At 43.6% G+C, this 23,105-nt stretch overlaps 1 protein-coding gene across 2 annotated transcripts in view; it reads right to left on the bottom strand.

Annotated features, from left to right (window-relative positions):
• gcgra (glucagon receptor a) overlaps positions 1-22,660 on the bottom strand; it is a 44,694-nt gene extending 22,034 nt beyond the window's left edge. For both annotated transcript variants that reach the window (XM_030408271.1, XM_030408272.1), the window contains exon 1: positions 22,338-22,660. The gene's annotated coding sequence lies outside the window, so the exon portion shown is untranslated. The remainder of the gene's footprint in view (positions 1-22,337) is intronic.
• Between the last annotated feature and the right edge of the window lie 445 nt (positions 22,661-23,105).

Below are 23,105 nucleotides of genomic sequence, written 5' to 3'. Positions count from 1 at the left end.
AAATAACTTTTGCATCATCCGGAAACTTAGCTAGTTAGCTCAATTAGCAGGTTTTGAGGCCCGTGGTCAGCGAATAGGACCGCAACCTGCAGGGCTAATTGTGCTAACCACCAAACGGCAGCAGTTAGAGGTTATTTTTAGCAACAAGTAGAGACATCTGTGACAGAACAGCCGGAGGACATCAGAGCGAAGACACACACACACACACACAAAAAAACATTTTCTCCATAAAATATGAACCAGATCGGGAGTCACGGCCGCCGTTTATCACCTCAGTACGAACGGACAGACCGGTGGATGGTCGCGTCCTCGTACTTCGTGTGCCCGGGGCGAAATAAACGAGCCGTCATCAAAATGTCATCAGATCGTTGTGAAGGCAGAAAAAAAAAACCATTCAGATAAGGTGCTTTCAGAGCAGCCAGGGAGAACTTTTACATGTTTCTCTCATTATATGAAACTCTGCCCACGTTTAACAGGAACATCTGACATCGTAACATATAAACATTTGATATATATGTGTCATGATGACAGACGGCAGGTTTCTGTTGCCTATAATGGTGTTTGTGTCCTATTTGTGGTTGCCCGATGTGTATTTTGGCAACTGCACCTGAATGCACTTTCGAGGGTGTGTGGGTAATAATAAGGTGCAATGCAGAGCAATTCTGGTATCAATAAATACAGGTTATTTTTCTTTCTTGTCTCAAAATTGCAGGGCTCCGTCCCTCCATGCTGTTTCTGTGGCCTCAACACACAATCTGATCCGATTGAAAAGCTCTCCAGCCCTGATCACGGATGAGAAGCTGCACACTTTGATAAACGATAATACCCTCGTTTACTCAATCCTCCTCTCCGCGGCTAATTTGAGTTGATTTAAGTGCTGAATATTCAAGTTTTCCTCTCGGGTGAACCTCTTCTGCGGTGCCAGGACCGGGACTGTGCTCTCCATCACAACATAGTTAGAATTTCCCCCCTCGCACAAAGCACACCGCTGTTAAAGAGAGGCTTATTGATCCTGAGCCAAGCAGGCCAATAACACCTCCTGACAGCACGAGCCAACAGTTCCCGACTGTGCTGTAACCTCTCACCACAAAGTGAACAGAGATTAGTTGAGATTAAAACCTGATTGTGGGAACACGGCGTAATTACAGCGGGGCCGACGTTGTTTTGCCAGTTTCAGCAAGGAGCGGGACGAAACATCCTGCAGAGAGCCGCCTGCGATCGTCTGAGCTCGGCAGGAACGAACCAAGAGAAGAGCAGCACTGAGCTCTCTGTTCTCCGACTGTGTACTCGCTGATATTCCCTGACGAGGCTGGCACGGGGGGGGCGCAGGGGAAAAAGGGGCTCGAGACGATATCTACATCATCGGTTTTGCTTGCAGGTCTGTGTTGTTTCTGTGGTAACCCACTCGCCTCAACAAAAACATCCAACGTTCAATTTACGTCTCAAGAGCCGTGAAGCTGGACTCGACCACGAGTATCTCGTGTCAATACGTCTCTTTACAATATACGCCACGAATAATACCCCAGGAATCTGAGGAGGAACCAGAATCAGACTGGTTAGGTACTTGTGCTGTACTTTCAGTTGTATTTCCACGTTAAGCAACTTCATTTCAGAGGGAAACACTTTGCATATCGCTGCAGCTACAGTTACAAGATACTCTGCAAGTGAAATGTTCTGTGCGTCCTCAAGTATCACCTCCTCTACTCTCGCCTCCAGGTAAATGATCGCCCACCTGAGCATCGAACTGAGGAATCTTTCACAATCCGAGCCGGTTCAGCTCCTTGAAATTCTTGAATTCTATCGCAGGCAATTGCAAACCAGCGAGTTATGACCGAACGTCTCCCCGAGAACAGCAGAAGGAGTCACGGTAATAAATCTCCCTGTGACACTCGCGCCGATCGGCTGAGATCTGGTGCAAACAAAGCGAGCGAGGAGCGAAGCAGCAATTTCACCTGTCACCACCCGCGAGGCAGCGTGACGAGTCAGACACACTGAGTCGACCGCCCGCGAGCAGAAAACAGTCCTTACTTTGACATTTACTGGAAGTGTGATGGGAGCCGCTCAGCTTGTGGTATCAACAGGACTTTTACGTCTCACGGATGTGGTCGGAAACAAGCGGCAAAAATGTTGAGTGTGTTCCAACAGCTGAGTGATTCTGTGACGGCAAAAGTGAGGATTAGGGACGAAACCGGAGCGTCGGAGCTGCCTCGCTCTTTAAACAAGACCTTTAGGGGCTTTTCGTCTGATGCTCTGACAATGTACAACTCCTGATAAGGCCTCGAGTTCAGGGCCACGGCCTCTGTTTGACAAACAAACACTGTAATCTGAAGGAGACCACGCGATAAACCTGCCTAATTAAATCCAACGGGGACCAGATCTGTAAAGGGAAACAAACAAACACAGATTCACCGTCTCTGAGCAGAATGTAAAGATACGTATACGAGCGCAAAAATCCCACCGCGAAAAGACTCAAAGACGATCTGAAAACTTCAGAGAGCGGCCGATTAACACTTTGAGGAGACGTCGAGCGCCCAGATTGGCATCGCCTCGCTCCTACACTAATGAGACTTCTCGTGATGGATGTTGCACGACGGACGGGATTGTAAAAAAAAGAAATGCCGTAAACAGAAAAAAGTGAGGAAATGGGAAAAACAGCCTCGACAAACAAAACAAACAACAAGCGAGGGGACCGACGGAGAGATAAAGACACAAAGGACGCACATTAACTCGCTTTACTTCCTTCCGCTGCGGCCACATTCAGAGATGTTCCCACACAGCGCAGGAGGTTTGAGCAGCATATGATTAATGCATACGTCCAGCGGCTGCGACGCCCTCTGTAATATTTAATGTTTACAGGGAAACTCCAAACAAACCCTCTGGATCATGAACAGGCCTGGGTGATCCCTACACCACGTCTCCTCCACCTCGTCTCCACACGAGACCTCATGGACGGTGCGTTTACGTGCAGTAATCCCCCCCTGTCGTATACAGCGGCCGCGCAGCATAATGGACCCTATACGTAGATACACTGAATATATGAAGCCATATTTAGCAAAGTGTGAGAGAAGGGACGTCGCTGCAGGAGAGGAGTTATACTGCAGCTCAGGAACAGGAAGAGTAAGAAAAGACTCGGAGATCACTTTCACTGTCGCTCACGTAAAGAAAGTCGAGCAAACACTTCACATCTTTCTTCTGCTGCAGAGAAAACAGACGCCCCAGTGGATGTGAAAGCATTTGTAAATTGATTGTTGGGCTGAATCACTTCTGCGACAGAGAGGCTGTTATTGTTTCTTTATGATTGTCAGATTCCCCCCCCCCCCCGAGGCGACCGGCAATGAATTTATCCCGCTAACGACTTCTGTCTGCAGCCTCGCTATGAAAGTCCCTTTAATGCACCGCATGTCACATGTCGAGAGGAACAAACAACTCTGTCACCATGATATACTGTTTATACAGCGGCGGAGAGTAAACATACACAGTCGTATGAAGCACACTCAGCGCTGGAATGATCTGCTGAGTCTGAGCTGAATCCTCTGCACAAGTCAAAACATGTTAAAATGACATTTAATCGCTCTCAGTCGCTGCAGAATCAACGCCACTGAAATGTCTTTACACCGATACGATATATGGAACAGTTCAGATTAGCAGCACTCTCAACAACGACTACATTAAAGTAGCACATGCAAAGTTATCGTTTATTCTTTTCTTTGACGGACTTTGTCCCCCATAACTGAACAATACTTTCCTCCATCTCCGCTCATCTTTTCACATCCGCCCTCCGTCTGAATCATGTGACTGTAAACAACCTGCACTCCAAAACGTTTACCAAATTAAATATTTTGAATGCAGGACTTTTGATGTTTCTAGTTGAAGGTGCACTTTGTAGTTTCGGGGGAAGAAATGTTAATGAGAAGAGAGAGAGATCGTCACTGAGGCCCAAACAAACTAAATAAACATGCTTTTCTTTGATTTCATGACAGACTAAACAGACTTAAAGGACTTTAAAGGACAGCACTGGTTCACTTTGTTGATATGTGGCGGACCCTGCCACCTTTCTTGGCTCAAACAGAGTTCTGGGGACATTATTTCCCTCTGTGCACAGCTTGTTTACTCAGTTATGGAGAAAAGTTTGTATTATTACCTCATGAATATTGTAAATGTTGAAATTCTTCTCCTCCAAAACATTTACAACATTAAAGTGTTTTCCAGACATTTCAGGCTGCGGCTAAAAGCAAAATACTTGTTACAAGAGTAGTAGTGAGTCCATTATTCATTCTGGTCTTCTTGATTTGTTGAGGATATCAATAAGATAAAATAACATCAGCGTTATTGTTTCATTTCAACTACAAGATGGTGATTTATTACTTTATTACTTTGCTCACCAAGACTTTCCCAGCTGGTTACAGACAGTCTAACCTTCAGGCCTCCACAGTGATTCAGTGTGTGTGTGTGTGTGTGTGTGTGTGTGAGTGTGTGTGTAGAGAGAGAGTGTGTGTGAGTGTGTGTGTGTGAGTGTGTGTGTGTGTGTGTGGCAGGTCCCTAAAATAACTGGTGAGTCTGAAGTTCCTCACAGCTGACAGTAATGTCATCCCAAGCGGCAAAAAAAAAAAAAAAAAAAAAAAAAAGTGAATCCCATTAAGCTCTGATAAAAATAATACTACACTTACATTACTAATATATGAAAGCACATCCTGGCTCAGCAGACGTCAGCGATGAATTATCTATAACTTGGCTTTAAGCAGACGTCCGAGTCGGAGGATCTTACAGCATTCCTATCGCGCAACAAAGCAAATCGAGGTGATTTATCTCGATTTCACTCGGCCCCTCCTCCTCCTCTTTCCCGCCGCTCCTGCTGATCTGTGTTATCTCACTCCATTTCCCTCCCCTCAGCATCCGTATCATCCTTAATCTAAATGAACTCAGCTGCTTATGAACACTTGCCAGAGAAAGCAAAGAAACGTATCGCCTCCATCTACTCAGTTGTACACACATCACGTGCTGCCGCTCCCACACAAACACACACACTCGCAGGAGATGCTCACAGCCGTCATTATGTAAACTCTGCAATGTTCCCAAAATAATTACAGGTAGCCGGGGGTGTCCCGTTTGTTGCTCGCTTTCGTGCTTAGCCAAGTTGTTGTTGATTCCAGCTGCTTGTTAACAAGAAAACAATACGCGATTAATTCTGAAGAGCCGTTTGAGCCGCACGAAGCCCGCGCGAGGCCCGTGAGGCGGCTACGCTAACACTTTTTGTTTCGCTCGCTCGCACAGTTACCTAAATAGCCCTCAAGTGTCATTTATTCTCCCATGAAGAGCTCCGGGTTCACTCGCTGCGACTGACCCCACTCACGAACGAATTAACCACACAAAAACAGTCGAGGCCGCGGCGGCAGACGCAATCTGCAAACACAAGTGAGTACGCTCGGAATGAGATGCAGATAAAAAATTTTAAAAAACAAGCAAAGCAGAGAGCTCATCCGTGAACGTGTGTCTTCAAACATGTGTGGCCTGGTTTGTTTTCAGGCATTAATTAGGCAGGCGGGACACACTGCTTTATCTTTTTCCCATGTCCGTGCGCTGGATGTGCAGTTTATATACAGTGAATCACAGAGGAGGGCCGACGTGCACTGGGCAACGTCTTCGTTCACTCATGAGAAAGTACGCTTCCAAGATATTTACACGACACGCAACAGCGAGCAGCAGAGTGAGCGAGGGGAGAGGAGAGCAGCTCGGGAGCTGAACTGTAGATGTAATATAGGTCAGGGACATTAAGAATACATCCAAGGCCTCCTGCAGTTCATATGGAGGCTGCTGCACGGCTACAACACAGATGTCAATGACCAGAGTGAATGTAATCAGGACGGGAGACGCAGATGAGTCATTTATTTGTCTAAAATGTCTAAACTGGATGAGCTGACATGAGGTGTTGTTAAAGCCACGTGAGACGACGCTTGTGAGCATCCATAGGAGATTTTTCACTAGACGTCGGGTTCGTTTTCTGTCGTGTTTGTGGCAGCGACAACTAGTATTTTAATATAAAACATGATATTTTCTGAAGCCTGAACCAAGTGGTTTTATATGCCTAAACCTAACCGGACCATAAACGCAGCGTTGCCACAGCATAACATTAAAAAATAAACATAAAAAAGCGTCCAAGATTTGCAAAACTGTATGAAATAAACAAGCATCAAGCTTGAAGCAAGTTACAAAACAACAAAACAGAAACCTCTGGGTGCGATGTGATTAATAAAGCTAAATATTCACAGCGAGCCAGCTGCTATACAAGATGGCTGCCAAGAGAGACCGCGGTTTGTATGAAACAGCGTTTCAACATTTGTGAGCGTCACGTCTCGTCATGGATATATTTTATTGAGATGTCTGGAGGCTTTTCAGTCGTGTTCACAGTTGCCAAGTCCGCTTATTATAAGCGACTTTGGGCTTGTTTTTCTGTAAAGTCACTTATAAATATTGGTAGTCATGGGTTGCGGGTTTTTGGGCTTGTTGTCAAAGTGTTCCTCTTCCTATTGTATTGCATGTCATATTGTTTTGAAGTCCTGGAACTAAAACAAAAAAAAGGATCATAACATATAAAAACAATAATAAATCCAATGACATTTCTGGATTCAGGGTGATATTTGTGTGAGTGCAAAGTATAATAATCTCTCTCTTTTTTTTTACCACGAACGGAGAAGTCGCTTGTTTTGGTCTTGTTTTCATGGGCCCGCTTGCTTGTTTCTCTCGCGATATCTGGCAACACTAGTCGTGTTTGTGGCAACAGTAATCCAACCAAGTAAACATCTTCTCCTACATCGAGCCAAATACTTTGTCTTCCAAAACATAACCAGATTAAAAACACGGCGTTGCAGCACAATCCTGTTTAAACTGTTGGAAGGAAACTGGTAAAAATGAACCGAGGAGCCTTTGATGTAAAGTGAAGAACAATATAAGATAAACACGAGTCAGCCCGCTGTCATAAAGTTCTGCCGCAGCTGCAGTTGCGTCGACCCGCTGACGCGCAGCTGTTAGAGGCATTTAGCTGCCTATGCAGTGCAGGTAATGTAATCAGCAAACAGAGACTAATTGGGCAGTAAAACAGATGAGCACACACACACACACACACACACACACGTCTTCTTGCCTTGTGAGGACCCTTCACTGAACACATTCACTCTCAGTACATTAACCCTTTAGCACCTGCGCTTCACGTGGAGTCTTTACATTTAAACGGCACATACGACACTGCAGCATCGCAGCTGTCGATCTGCTTTACAGCTTCTATAAAAATGTTTCGCTCTGTAGTGTCGATAAACAAACGTGGCGTATAAACGAGGGGGATCACGCATAAATGTCAGCGCCTCGCATCGTGTTCGCATATAAGATCTGATGTGCCGATAACCAAAGACGGAGAGACGGACGTTAGACGGAGGCCGTCCTGCGCTCCTGCGAGGCTCCGCAGCAGCGGTGTGTTAGCGTACGATGAATATTTGATGTGTTTGGTTTGTGACAACGCAGCTCAGTCGGCGGGGGGAGGAGAGGATGGATAATGGGAGCTCTTTAAAGGAGAGGAGGAAATGAGGTTTGACAGGAGGGAGCTGTGGAGGTGAGGCGGGCAGGCGTGAATCACCGTGCAGAAGAAGAAGAAGCAGACAGGTGAGGAGGAGGCTTGAAGGGAAAATAAATGCCTCCGATCTCACAGCAGGTGATAAATAAATAACAGATAATGGTTGAGGGGGATCTGTCTCCTATAAAAAAACACTTTGAGCGATCAGAACAGAACAACTACAGGTAAGATCTAATTATGAACACCATCAGGATAATATGAAGGTTGAACAGCTGAGAAATGCTGAAAGGAATTCGATACACCACAACTTCTGTTATGATTTTAATACAAAGTGAACTTTTCCACTGGCTTGGTCGTGATGACTATAACATCTCCGCTCCCCGAGCTGTTCCCACACAGAGCACGGAGCACAATATGTGAAAGACGGGACGGCTACGATATGAGAGTGTATTTTTTCAAACATCTATTTTTAATGAATCGAACTAGAAAAGAGGTCTCAAACTTCTCAGACTTCCTCCTCAAACTATTTTTATAATTCTGCTATCTTGTTACCTGGCAGGTCTCCTGGGACGTGAATGCAGAGAAGAGATTTCACCGACTTCGTATGTTCACGGAGAGAGAAAACAGTCAGAGGAGGTCAGTGACACTTTAGGATAAAGTGTCATTTCACTGTCAGACGAAAGCATCTCGACGTGAGTCTGAAAATAAAGTTGACATTTATGCGACAAACGTCGTTGGAGCTTCGACTTCTTCCCGTCCAGTACTTTGGTTTGTGCGTAAATACATGCTCAACAATCCCATCAGTCTCAGCTCTGCGTTGTGTTTAAGGATCGATAGCAGATTTTAGAATACACACAGCTAAACTAAGTTCATAAACATGGGAAACTGTGCCTAAGACAGTCTCAGAGCCCCTCAAAATCAAATCAATTTTTATGTATACAGCCAAAAATAACAACCACATCGCCTCAGTGGACTTGACTCTCGATTCAAGTGAGCGAAAACTTCCCATTATTAAAAAAACCCTTTTTGACGGGAGAACAAAACAAAAGATGGCAGCTCAGCTGGAGCCTCACTCGCACCTTTTCAACGTCTGATTTTTTGGGGCTGTGTCCGACCATTTCTCTGATTTTCCTAAAAGTGACAAGCCAACATTTACTCACACCTCACGCTGTGATTGGCCAGCTGTTGTTGCAGACGAGCCAGGGTTGGAACCGTTCCCTCTAGTTCTCGTCTCTCCCTTTGTACACAACAGTTCCTGTCATTTGAATGCAACACCGTGAAGGCCTTCCAGGAGATACTGTGCACCATTCTACCTGTATTTAAATTATAGAGGTTATTGTTCAAAGATATGAATGCGCTTTCTCACAACCGATATGTCAAATAAAGCAGCCTGGTCAGCAGCATTACACTTCAGAGTTTGACACTGTAGGTATCGCTCTACGTCACTTACGGACAAACGTTACAAGTCTGAATGGAGTTATTTTAACCCAAAGTATCATATTTTCCTAAATCGAACCAAGTATGTTCTTTTGGGGGAAACCACCCAAACTGTGAGTGTTTGTTGAGGTTAACAATCCAAACATCTTAATATGTCGTACAATTTGAAGTGTTTGCCAGTACGCTTTATTTTGAAAGTCTAACCGGGTGATGTATGCTACATATTAAGTGCTAACTTGCCTGTGGAGCCCGTCAGGTGTAACACTGACGCTGGAGCTGCAGGTAGAGCGTCACAGCTTGATGCTCCAGGGCTCTGACCTGGCTGCCCAGTTTGATGAGTTGGGGGTGAGAACGTGATGTCAACACGCTGTATGAACTACTTCTTTTCAAGAATTTACCAAACTGTGCAGAGGATCAACTTCTGGTGCACACGCCTGATCGAAGCTTCAAATATTTGCAGATATTTGTCACCGAATCTCTGAGTAGCACACTGACATGTGTCATTTTGGACTATTTTAGGCAAACATGTTTTTTTTAGCAAGCCTGAAGCAATATTTCCATATTTGTCAAAGCCGTTTTTGTACAAAGGTCTGATTAAGTCACTAAAACCAACAGTGGCCCTTGTGGGTGTTTCCTGTGCTCTTGTGACAGCCCTCAGCTGAGAGTGTGAGTGTGTTACATGTGGATGGAGGTCAATGTCTCCCGCTGTGTACACAGCATTTTGAGTCCAGCCCCTTCGGGTCAGAGACACACTGACATCAGCAGTCTCTCCGGTGACGCAAGAGGACATGTTGTTTTTCGACTCCGGCTTACAATCAGCACCACTGACGACCCGGCAGAAAGCCCGCTTTTACTGGAAGGTAACAGACGAAAAGCGCTGGTCTGGAAGATATTAGTCTGAGTCTGCAGCACGGCAGCAGTGTTGACTACCGCAATCACTTACAAATGCCAGAGAGTAAAAGTAAAAAACATGTCGACTTAACGAAGACCATCCAAGGCTGACATGTTGAAGTTATGAAGCACCAGAATTATGCGTACGACCCACTTTGGATAAAAACACGGACAGTTTGGGAGGTTTGCTTTTTGGGGAGAGTTCAGCTGAGTTCGTAAATAGTCCTGGCGAGCTCCGGGGCACCGTTTGGCCCAAACGGCGCCGTTAGTTGGAATACAGCGGTCGGTGATTGAGAGCACCACACTCTCCCGACAGCAGAGAACAATCTGGGCACTCTGTCGGAGGAGACGGAGCGGCGGAGCGCCAACAGCAGTCAGCGCATCGTTCAAGTGCTGAAATCGCAGTCCGAGCTAAATGTTGCAATTATGTGAACTGATGAATGAATGAACGGGAGCTATCCAACACAGGTGTGCAGAGAAGAGTGAGCTCTTTGTCTGTGTGATGTCAGCTAACTGCTACCTGGAAGCCCGCTTTTATAAAACGCATTTTCTCGAGGTTACAGTAGGAACGATGTCATTCGTCTCACCTTTACGAACGCATCCTTACCGCGCGCGAAAAGATTGAAACCGCGCTCATGTGCAGCTGGTGAATTGAGCAGCGGGTCGCCATCCCTCTCCATCCCCCTCGAGATCACTAAAAGGCAGACCAGATCCTATAACCGATAAATTATTGATCGTGTTTTTGATAGAAGCGCTTCTATTTTAGCCAGAGCAGCTCGCCTTAACGGAGACCTCGCCGATTATTAACAGCAGCGATGTGATGCGACGCTGCGACGCGGCACAGAGTGTTTTCAGCAAACTCAAAGCACAGGAAGTGAAATATTTTACACGGCAACGAAGCTACTAATTCAAAGTTTCATGGGACATTATTCGACAGAACTTTTTTAGGCACATAAAAGCAAAAAAACATAATTTTACACTTCGGTTTTTATCTGAATGTTTCCTGTCTTTGCCCTGAGTGTCATCAATCTAACCTTCAATAAAAAGAGAATAAATACAATTCCCCTCAACTAATCCTTGAGCTGAGTTGACTCGTATGACTCGTGTTCTGTATTTAATGACGATTAACACGTTGTTCTCTTTTCTGCATCAATTAAACAAAAGGTTTTTCCTCCACGTGCACATGAACGTACGTCCTTTATATTCCTTAACAATGATGAAGTTATCTCACAGTATTGTGCCTCAGAAAAGACACTCTGTTCTTCATCCCCACCCAGAAGTGGGAATAGTCTCCACTCCCGTCGATTCTGTATGTCGCTGTAGCTCCTCACACGTCAACTGCACTCAGACTGAAGTTAAGAAATACAAACGGTACCCCTGTGACTGCACAGCTCCTCCTAAAGCTGGAGGGGAAAGTGAGCCAAGCCTCCCTCTGTGGCTCCATCGATTTTAAATGTTTTTCTGGCACATTTTCTGCTTGAGGTCAATAAGCCAAATGATGATCTACAGCTGTGTTGGATCCAAAACCTACAAGAAATACTCTGAAGTCCTGATCCATTTCATGAGCGATGGTTCTTTTAGTGGACAGGTGGTTTGGCCTCCGCGGATCGTTAAGGAGGTGTTTAAAAGCGAACAAGAAATAAACTCAAACGGTTGTTTATTCTGCTGAGTAGCTCGGATTACCTTTTCTAAGGCTTATACATTTTTAGCTAGTGATGTATTTTAACATGTGACAGTCTGATTTTTAAACATACAGATCAATAAATGTACATTAGCAACAGCTCATTTGTTGTTTTTTTTCTCTTCACTTCTATGACCGGAAGCATTTTCCCCCCCGGCTGCGTTCGTCTCGTGAGAAGCTCGCTGACAGAAAAACCACAATTAGATCCACTCGGTTCTTTCAGACGGAAACACGACAAAATAAAGACGCCTGGGGACGTGAAATCTGTTTATTCTGAAACAACGAGCTTTATCTGCCATTTTTCGATGAATCCATTATCAATTCCTTTTCTTTGCTTTTTTTTATGCTCCTGTTTTGATCCCGTTGCTTTTAACGTATTATGTTCTATATTTGAGCGAGGACACTAAAGCATCTGATGTTTTTTTTTGTCTTCACATTCATGTAATCCCTTCACTCCAAAATGAGCAGCGCGCCAGAGTTTACAGACCATTTGTCTTTGGCAGGAGATAAAAAAAAGAAAAGCGGGCCATGTGGACGACGTGCGATCCAAAGCCCGTGGCAGAGGAACGGTTGTGACAGTTTCCAGTTGAGCTGCCGTCGATCTAGCGACTGCTGTTTGTGCTCTGTAGTGTGATAATAGGCCGTGTTGGGGAGCAAAAACCAGCTACACTTGACCCTCGACCCACACACGTTGCGAGGGAGGAGGGGGGTATTTTTAGTGCCTCGCCAATGTGGATCTGAACAAACAGAGAATGGCTCAATACTGTTGCCTCCCCCAGGGTTCACAAAGCAGTTCAGAGAAAAGCAAAACCTTGTTGTGTTCTTTTATCTTTTCAAACCGTTCGCCGCACCTCTGCTGTTATCGATTCTCCTGCGATAAATCTTTTTTGTTCCAGTCTCCACCCTACATGGAAATGTCTCCGTGTGCACTGAAGGGGAATTCACTTCCCACCGGACCTCAGGTTAACTCCCACGCTGAGTGGGCCGCGAGCCAAAACGTGAACTCATCCGCCACCTTTTCAAATCCTTGAGATCTGATGGGCAGCTTGACACCGGCGACCCCCTGTCAGCCACGTGCACATGGCCCCTTGTTCAGGCAACACTGGAGCGTGTAGGTTGGTCATTACTGTGTAATCGTATAAGCCACGTTGAGCCTGATTGTGTGATTCATCTCAGAGCAAGATGAAGTGTTTCCATCATCACAACCCACCGGCTTCTCTCAGAGCAACATGACTTATCTGAGGCCTCGGAGATAATTCAAGTCATGACCTCCCGAGTATGAGGCCACGTATCTCAGCCCATCTCCAGGTTCTGATTAAATGTAATGGGCAGGTTGATTGTCTGTCGAGTGCTACGGACCAGAAAAACCCCCAAAAGTAAGTCTTAACATATGAGAGCGAGCAGTAAATTATCATCGATCTGTTGAGCTCAGACATCAAAGACTCCCCGACTTTGTTCATTCCATACAATCAGAGGTGCTGACAGGTAAATGAGACTGTAGGCAAAATTTAAAGAGACTTTCTTATCAGCTCAGTATGTTCAATCTAAATTCAAATTAAAAGAATTAAGCTTGAGGCAGTTGATTTCTTATTATGACTGACAATGTCCCACTGTCATTTGATGGGTGTAATGTTTGTAGGCGGGCACTAAAAATAGTTTATAAAATCACCATGCGGTCGTTTAAACTGGAGGGAAACATGGATATCTTTGCCGTTAGTTCAATCTGGTGCCACCAAACGGTGTATGAATAACACATCAAAGTCATTTTGTCATTTATTTTTATGTTATCACAATGCTTTTTTTTTTTTTTTTGGCTTTTTGCACATCATTTCACGCCACTTAGTCTCTACTGACTGATACAGTGCAGAGACGGTGTGTCATCACAGGGACAGGAAATGTCCAGGGACGTAAACAAGGTCAAAGTCAGGCGAGTAAGGACAAACAATACGGTAAATAAAATAATAATGTTGCAATATTACGGCAGATATTGTCATTGTGATATGAGTCACAGTTGGTAGGAATGATGATGTGACATTTGTTGGGGTTTATATCCAGAATATGGGATGAAGGCAGCACTGTGTGAACGATGATGATGATGATGACTAAGCAAGTCTAGTGGGAATTATTGCTAATATTCTGAAGCTAGGCTAACTAGCTTCCACTTCTGATCCTTCTTCAGCTCCTCCTAAATCTTTTTATAGTCGTTTGTAACGCTTTGTGGAGAGTTTGCATCCTTGGACAACCATTTTCGCATCCATTTGTAGTTGTTTGACATTCATTTCTGGAGAATTTGCAACTTTTTACAGCCAATTCTCATCCCTGTGAAGTTATTTTGCATTACTTTTTTATTTTCCATCTTTTCCTAGTTATTCTGTACCCCTTTTTGGTCTTTTTGAGTCTTTTCACAAGTACTTGCCATCTCTCTCAGACATTTTCATCTACTGACAGCCAGTTTGCATCAGTTTGTAGTTGTTTCACATTAATTTCTGGAGATTTCCAACTTTTTACAGCCATTTTGCATCCCTTAGTTTGGGTTTTGCTTCTTTTGACTGCCATTTTCACTGCCATCTTTGGAGTTGTTTTTAATTGGTTTGTGGATGTTTTGCATATTTCTACAGCCAATTTGCATCCCTTTGAAGTTATTTTGCATCCCTTTTTTATTTTCCATCTCTTCCTAGTCATTTTGTGCCCCTTTTTGGTCTTTTTGAGTCTTAAAACAGTTGTTTGCCATCTCTCTCGGACATGTTTATCTTTTGACAGCCATTTTGCATCAGTTTGTAGTTGTTTTGCATTCATTTCTGGAGAATTCACAACTTTTTACAGCCATTTTGCATCTCTTATTGGAGATTTTACTTCCTTTGACTGCATTTTGACATCTCGTTTTTTATTTGTTTGTGGATGTTATGCATCTTCCTTTGAATGTATTTTGCATCCCTTTGTATTTATTTTTAATATCTTCCTAGTCATTTTGTGCCCCTTTTTGGTCATTTTGAGTCTTTTCACAGTTTTTGACAGCCATTTTGCATCAATTTGTAGTTGTTTCATATTCATTTCTGGAGATTTTGCAACTTTTTACAGCCATTTTGCATCCCTTAGTGGAGATTTTGCTTCCTTCGACTGCCATTGGACATCGCTTAGTATTTGTTTTATGCGTTTGTAGATGTGTGGCATCTTTCTACAGCCAGTTGTCATCCCTTCAAAGTTATTTTGCATCTCTTCCTAGTCATTTGTGCCCCTTGTTGGTCTATTTGAATCTCATTCTGGTCATTTTGAGTCTTTTCACAGTGGTTTGCCACCTTTCACAGACATTTTCATTTTTTGACAGCCATTCTGCATCAGTTTGTAGTCATTTTACATCTTGTCTTGATCATTTTGTGCTTCTTTCTGGTCATATTGAGTCTTTTTTTTATGCTGTGATTGGACAGACATCCTTCCTTCCCGATGATATGTAACTACTATGCTATGTGAGCTTGTTGACAGGAGAAAGAGGGTCATTGTATTAACGCTCTTGGAGGAGACGAGATCATCATGTGCTTCAGTCAGCAGCGGCAGCTCATTTCCCAGCAATGCCCTCACATGTCTTTCTAACACTGGCACGGTAAACACCTACACACCCGCGGGGTTTGAATCATGGACGCTGTTTCCACAAATACGTCCAACAGCAGTTTTATCCTTTTGTGTAAAATGGAAAATTATGCAGAAGTAGCTCGACTGACATTTTAGTTTATACAAAACAAATTTAATTTGACTTTTGGCATTTGATTGTATAATTGTTTCAACAGAGATTCATTCTCTGCACCAACCGTTTCATTATGAACGACCCGGATTTCACTTTGAAGGCGTCAAAAAGTCATTATTAATGACATTTCCTGGATGAATTAATCTCCCTCTGCTTCACTTAACAGCTTTCAGACATGCGTCTCTGAAACTCCTACACACAGGGACGCTGTCATCTTTAAACTATTCCTTGTGGGACTTTCTTGAACTTATTAAGCGAAAACCAGATTTAAGTGTTTTGATGTCTGGCTGATAACCAGAGCGAAATGCGGTGACTCTTCGTGCTGCGAGGCTGAAATAGCAGAACTCTCACATAACCGAGACGCAAATGATGCTTTGGGTTCATTTACGATGTTAGAATAAGTTTAAGTAAAAAAAAAACAAGGAATGATGGCATGTTTTCTGACTGTGGCAAGACACACAGACTCGCTGAAACACAAATATCTAAAAAAGCAATTCCAAAACCACTTTCAACAGCTTGAAGCTCAAGCGCTGATTCCTTCTGACCGCCGCTGCAGAAACAATTCGGTCTGCCCACCGTGAGGGGATGCGCGTCTCTTTTGGCACGTCAGGTTGATTCATCTTGTAGTTTTCCAGCAGCACGGCCGGGAACATCAAAACAATGTCTGTACTCGTTCACGGGGGCAGGAAGGTACGATGTTGGCAGCCGCTCCGGCCACAGTAAGTGATGGAATGTGCTTCACTTCGTATCAGATTCTGGTTCTGGTTCTGAGCGGAGAGAAAACACAGAGGATGCTACCCAGAGATCAGAGAGCCGAACATCAGGACAGCGTCGTTTAATCAATGTGGCCGACGTGAAGAAGGAAGAAACGCTGACATGTTTGGCTTCAAAGTGTGATGTATAAATGCATCCTTCATGTCGGCATGAATGTCAAGGAATAGAACCACGAGAGGGCGCTGCTCAGAAGAACCTGGACTTCTCCTTTGCCACAGTCCGACCCACATTTCATTATATCTAATGTTGCATATCTAACGTTGAGCCTTAACTGTTGGCAGTGTATGTTTCTGCAAACCACAGATGAGTCAAAACTTAATTATGTTGCAGCTTTACGTCTCTTTATGTTTCATTTTTGTGTTGCAACAACGTGTGTTCGAGGTCCGGTTGGGTTTAGGCACCAAAAAAAACCTCTTGGTTACGGTTCGGATCATGTTTTGGCTTACTTCGTTCTGTCGCCACAAAGACTGCTGAAGATTTTCCAGAAAATATCTGGTTTTGTTGCCACTAATGTCCCAACCTCTCATTAAACATATCCAGCGGTTTTTAAGACTATACGTGTTGAAACGCCGTCTCTCGGCAGCCGTTCGGTCTCAATCGTGATCTCGTGTTGATATGATACAAATGGAATTTAACCTCGGTTTGCAGAAACACACAACAACCTGCAATTTATCCACGCAGCTGGATGAATCGCAATAAAAACATCCTGCCGCCCGTCCTCCATTTTCCACAAGCAGTTCTCTGCTGCTGTAACAGGTCCATCTGTTTATTGTCCTATCAAAGACGTAAGTAATCTGATTTTTCCCCTCCACAGGTGTCATTAAAGGAACTGACAGTTTCTCTGCTACTGGCACACCGTGAGGTGCACTTGAGAAGATTTAATAAAGTTCTCAAATTATCCGTTTAACCCGGCTCGTGCCTGAGAGTCGGACAGCAGAATCGAGGCTCGGAGCGACGTGGGAGTCGATGTCTATCCAATAAGCAGTAGATGTTTCCTGCCGCTAACAGGAAGGCATCGCTTCTGATCCTTCCTGTTCCATCGTGTATAAACACTTTGTGTCTGTACATATAGATTACATGTGTGTGTGCGGCGAACATTTGTATGAGCGCGGAGGAAAGAGGTGCGTGTTTGTTTGTGATCTGCTGATTATTTCCTCACGTAACCGATTAGTTTGTCAGGAAATGGCACCAAAATGTCGTCCTCAAAGATATTCAGTTTAACGTCAAAGAGGAAAGAAAGCAGAAAATAATCACATTTAAGAAACTGGAATTTGATCGATTAATCACTGCAGCTCTAGTTTTTTCAACCTCGCGACTCCTGGATGGTTTAATCATTACGTGCATCAGATCTACAACCCTTCCACAGCGTGTCCGTCTGCACTCGTGTACCAATGACTGTGTACACATCTGTGTGTGTGCCTATAAGGTTTTATGAGCTGGATGGCACACAGGGCTAAAGTGGAGCCCGGCGGCTGTATACAGACAGACCCTTACAATCCAGAGTGACAGCTCTTTGTAGTGGAAGCTATTCTTAGCCCTCCTGCGTCCATCGCGGGGGTCCGTTTATATCGGAGCCCGTCGAGCCTCGCAAGGGCGGCCGTGTCACTTGATGGGCGCTGACACCGACACTCCTCCTCACACCTGTCCAACCACAGGCTGACGTCCATCCAGCAGAGGATTATCTCTCTTTGGTTCTTCCTCTTCTGTTTGCTCACTCGGTTCTCTATCTCTTTGCCTTTCTGTAACTCTCAGCTCTTTTCTCTGCGCTACAAAGAACAGCAGACGGGAGCGCAGCAGGAAACAAGCCACTCGAGTTCTCATCCATCCCGCTTTCATCTCGCTGGATGGCTCATATTCAGGAAACCACAAAAGGCAGATATTTGTTAGCGTTGTCCTCTTGCTTCCTCTCTCAGATCTTTGTCTCGCTCACCTCTCTTCGACCTCAATTCTGCAGCGTGCCGACTCTGAAATGAACTGTGTCATCACGGAGCGACCCGATGTGTTTTCGAGCGTTAGATAAGAGGCTTTCTTCCCTCTTTTTGATTGTCAGGTCAATCCCGAAAACACTCATCAAAAAGGTCAAAGCACTCGGTGTCAGAAACAAAACGTGGCCATCGACTGTGAAGATGTTCCGTACGCGTGAGTCAAGAGACTCAATTGATCTCTGTGATGAGTCGTCCTCGTCTTTCACTCTGTTTCTCCAGCAGACACGGTTTGTACGGAGGCCTGAAGCTGCCAAAACCAAAGATAATATTAAAAATAGAACTTTTTCCATTTCATTTGAATAATTTCTCCGTTTTTAATTTATTTCCATAAATATTTATGTTTCATATTTTATATTTATTCAGGCATCTCTGCTTCATGATGCAGTTCAGTGCACAGTGTTGAATGGGGCTTATTCTCTTATTTAATTAGATTGTGTTAGTTTAAGTACGCAGACAGAAAGCTGAATGTTTACAGCTGACAGTTGTTCAGTTTGATTTGTTTTGGTGAGCACACACCTGTCTTTTTTCTCATCCTAAATTAATACTTCCTCCGCAAAAAGATACATAAGTAGTTACATTAGACGCTCAGTTGGTTTATAAAGCTGCACTTTGGTTTAAATAGGACACACAATCCAACAAATGACATTTTTTCAGTCAAGCAAAACTGTTTTGGTAATCGATTAGTGCGTTTGAGTAATTTTTTTAGGAAGAAAAGTCCAAATTCTCTGACTTCAGCTTCTTTAATGTGAACATTGTCGCGTTTCTTTACTCCTTTCTGACCCTTATCTGCATTTTCCACCATTTCTTAGATTAGACAGACAGAACAATTATCGATTAATCAAGAAAATAATCAGCGGATTAATCGGCAATGGAAATCCGACAATGCGAACCCTTTTAACAAGCTTAAACACGAAGTCCAGCCGCCCTCACCACCTTTATAACCTACTAACTACTTCTACTTGACTCCATCACAGATCACTTTATTCCAAGATGTGTCGACCCTGCTGCTGTTCTCGAGATTGAGACTTCACATTTCTAGACAAAGAAATAAAAAGCGTCTCTCTTGAAGGCTGAATATGAGACTCAACAACTTCCGTAACAAATGAACGCAGTTCGACTTGACTGATCAGCCGCTCCTTGCCTTGTCATCATGTTCTACATATTCAAATCAACCGTGACCACCTGTCATCTCTCCGCTGAGGCGACAACATGTAAATGTTAATCTTGTTTTGAGACCACAAAGCCTCCTCGCGGCAGAGTACGAATCCACAACACAGCATTACAGCTCAGAGCTGGTTTTACAGTGTGATACAACAAACATCCAAGTTGACGGATATTCAACCACTCACACTTTAATGACAAAGTGCAACTACACGCATCACACTGTATAATACAGACGCTGCTTTTTCACTCGAGGCACAAAATTACACAGGCGGATAGAGAGAGAGAGAGAGGGCGGAGAGCGGAGTCATTTGAATATCAGTGTGTCTTCTCACACATGCTCATCCAAAGCTAATAAAGCCATGAAACAGAGGAGCATCCCCTCTTTTACAGACCTCGGGGGACACTGGAGCTGAACAGTCTCAGACGCTCTGACGTGCTGGACTCTGGGGGGGTGAAAGGATCAGAAAGCACTCTCTGCTTTTAGATCGAGCCCCTTGAGGCCACGGATCACCCTCGCTGCCGAGGGTTTCTGAATGCACAATGTGCTGCATGCATAAGAGAATGAAATATATGTGTAACCTGTTCACAGAAGCAAAACCTCCCCCCAACTCACTCTGTATTATCATTCAGCATTATCGTCCACATACATGATGGAGCTGGCGCCTGGGAAAAGTCCGCCCTGCTGATCGTAGCAGCACTCAGAGGAGCTTTCAAACGGCTCTAATATGTATTCTGTATGCGTCGGAGGACCTGCGCCACCTGCTTGTGTTTGCAAATTACCACTAAAGACAACATACAGCGAAGGCATCGCTCACTCGTGGCGTACACCTGTATGCATCAACAAGATATTGGCGCACAGACGTGTCGTGGCGGTGATGAATATGTTAGTTTTAGTTATGTGACAGCGCTGCATACAGTGGGATAAAACATGCACATGGGACCGAGAGCCCACATGTTGTTCTCTCACCAGCGTGATGCCGCCCGAGCAGCTCTAATTAGGATCAAAATCTGTCCGGAGCAATTACCTCTCCTAACAATTAAGTTCTCTTGTCTGCAGTGTTACAGTGAACGCAGACCAGCACTAATGTGTTTGTTCCGTCTGGAACACGATGAGAGAAAAATAACGTTTCTCTAATTTGCAGCCGCTCTTAAAATAGCGACGTTCTTGTAAAATGTAATGCATGAATTAAAAAATGTACACATGCATGTTATTTATTTGATTAAGGCCTTGAGCTCGCCCCTCACTTGTTTCCAGGCGTGAATATGTTTAATAATTCTGCTAATTGATGCACAACAAGGGCAGAATAACTCAGTTATTCAAAGCAGTGTTTGTTGTTACTGCTCCTACAGTTAAGTCTCCACGACATGAACCAATGTAAAATATATCGCGATGTGATTAAAGATTAGAGGGATCGATCATTTCTGCAGCACCATTTTCATTTTCTCCAAAAAACACAACTAAAGTCTCGATGATGTGACTTTTGTTTGGAGTTTTCTGACATCTGCAGGTCAGGTTTTAATAACAGCATCTTGCGATAATTTGGATAATGTATCAATTATGCAGCTTTAACTATGATCATAATGTAGGTTTAGGTTTACGACGTCCATTAGTGTTTGGTCTGGATGTGGACTTCTGTTCTGTAGAGACCTCATCCACAAAAATAATGATGATTAATATAAACAAGAGCAACACAAGATGTGTCAGAGAGGTTTGATCTGAGCACCTGTCAGTGCAAAGCCAACATGAGTCCATTAAAAGAAACACAGTGCAAGAGAATACGATCCAACAACAGCTTTAAAATTACATAAATAGAGTAAAATCTGCCCTCTAATCAAAACATGTCATCATGCTGTAATGTTGAAGTCAGTACTGACAACGATATTGTGGAGTAAAGCAAAGTCAACATCAATGTATCGGCTGATTGTCTTAAATAATGCAGAATATAAACATAAAGATTTTTTAAACATAAACACAAGATATGTACGTCTCCTCTGAGGTTTCTTCCATCTTTTTCCCTGTAAAAAGGGGGTTTTTTTTGCTCAACATGGCAACACAGGTGATTTTGAGCTATATAAATAAAACTGATTTGATTCGATATGTATCTGATGTCACAATTATCCTGTTCAGAAGGAATTTACCCCGAAAATCGTTGAAATATTCTTCAAAATACAGATTAGAACTGCAGGAAAACAAACTGGAACGGCTTTAATTTACTTGGAGAACACAAATGTTTCACATCCTTTTTTAGTCAAAATCAAAAGATCTTAAATACATAATCATAATTTATATGGTCCTCCATCAAAAATAGAGAACGCTGTGAAGATAATCATCTCGATGCACGATTTCACCGATGATGACAATTCTTCCCGATCAACTGATCGACTTATCGAGTGTTTTTTATCACGATCTGCAACAAAATCTCGTGTTGTCTCATCCATAAAAACAGGATATTTTAAAAACCTTCAAACATTATCATCCAAAATTACACTGTGGCGCTAACAGAGTAAACTGCAATGAGAATTTAATAACTACAAACTACACCAAGGATTTATTCCTGCATTATATTCTACAAGAAAGAAAGAAAAGATCATATTGGAAAACATATAGGCAGATACAGATATATATCTGAGATAGGTGTTGTATTGTCCCCATGCGGCCTAATTAGAGTGTGCAAATACTATTATTGTGCAATAAGCAGCGTGCATGCAGACAGATGTGTGCAGACAGACAGATGTGCAGATGTGTGCATGCACTTTTTTGTGGAATAAGAAGAACCAGATGCTGCAGAGGCGACAGACACTGACAGCATTGCTTTGTACCACACTGAGATCGGTCACATTTTTACCTTGACATACGCTCAACTAAAGCACACACAGCCCGGGAGGCAGCGCGAGGGCAGATTCCAGATAGAGAGGATGGTTCAGATAAGGAGAAACATTTGAACAGGAGCGATAAGTTCAGACTGAACCTGCAGCTGCTGGAAGTCTGATTCAGGGAAACGACAACACGCCTGAGTCATGAGAATAAACGAGTTTGAGAGTCCTCTGACAACATGTTCAATCTCATTCTCACACGAGGAGGGAAATTAAGATTAAATTAATTACCGCTGACAGTCCGGGATTCCTCTTATTTCCCCCTGAAGTCCTGCAGCAGTTCACCGCTGCTCATCTTCTGAGCGGCAGCTGGCGGACGGACAGTAATTTCCTCTCCGCTGCTGCTGCTGCTGCTGTAAATCCAACTTTCAACCATATATCACCGCCTGGTTCCGATCGGTTCCGGAGAGAAAGTCCTCGTGTGTGTTCAGGGTGTTAAATCAAAAGGGTTAAAAGCAGGAAACGTGGTGAGGAAATAAAAAACAAAGAAGTAAAGTAGACGGTGGAGCTCTGTGGTTGTAGTTGTTGGCACCGCGGCTGAGTGAGCGCGAGCTGCTAAGTTGCGCTCCTTTAACAGGGAGAGGGTGTGTGTGTGTGTGTGTGTGAGTGTGTGTGTGTGTGTTCGCTGACTGGACTTATGGTTTTAATATTGTGTGTGTTTCTTTGTGTGTTAACGACATGGGACTCAATAAAGATGTTAATAAATAAGATGTACAACACTCATTAAAGGGTAATTCCACCAGTTTTAAACATAAATAGGACATATTGTGCTTTTAAGTTTTTTGGGGGTTTTTTTGCCTTTTCTTCCATAACTTATGTGCATCACAATGTAACAGGCTGTACATAAATATGTATATTCATATACATATATTTTATGAAATTATACAATCGACTGCTGTAGCTGCGTTATTTTAGATCACGCTACCTTGCCCGTCATGACCCGCCCTGCTCTGCCTCTGATTGGCTACGTCCTGCTTGTTTATGTAATGTTCATGTGCA

This window comes from Sparus aurata, chromosome 23 (genome assembly GCF_900880675.1).
Source record: "Sparus aurata chromosome 23, fSpaAur1.1, whole genome shotgun sequence".
NCBI lineage: Eukaryota > Metazoa > Chordata > Actinopteri > Spariformes > Sparidae > Sparus > Sparus aurata.
This window is presented reverse-complemented; position numbering and strand designations above follow the sequence as displayed.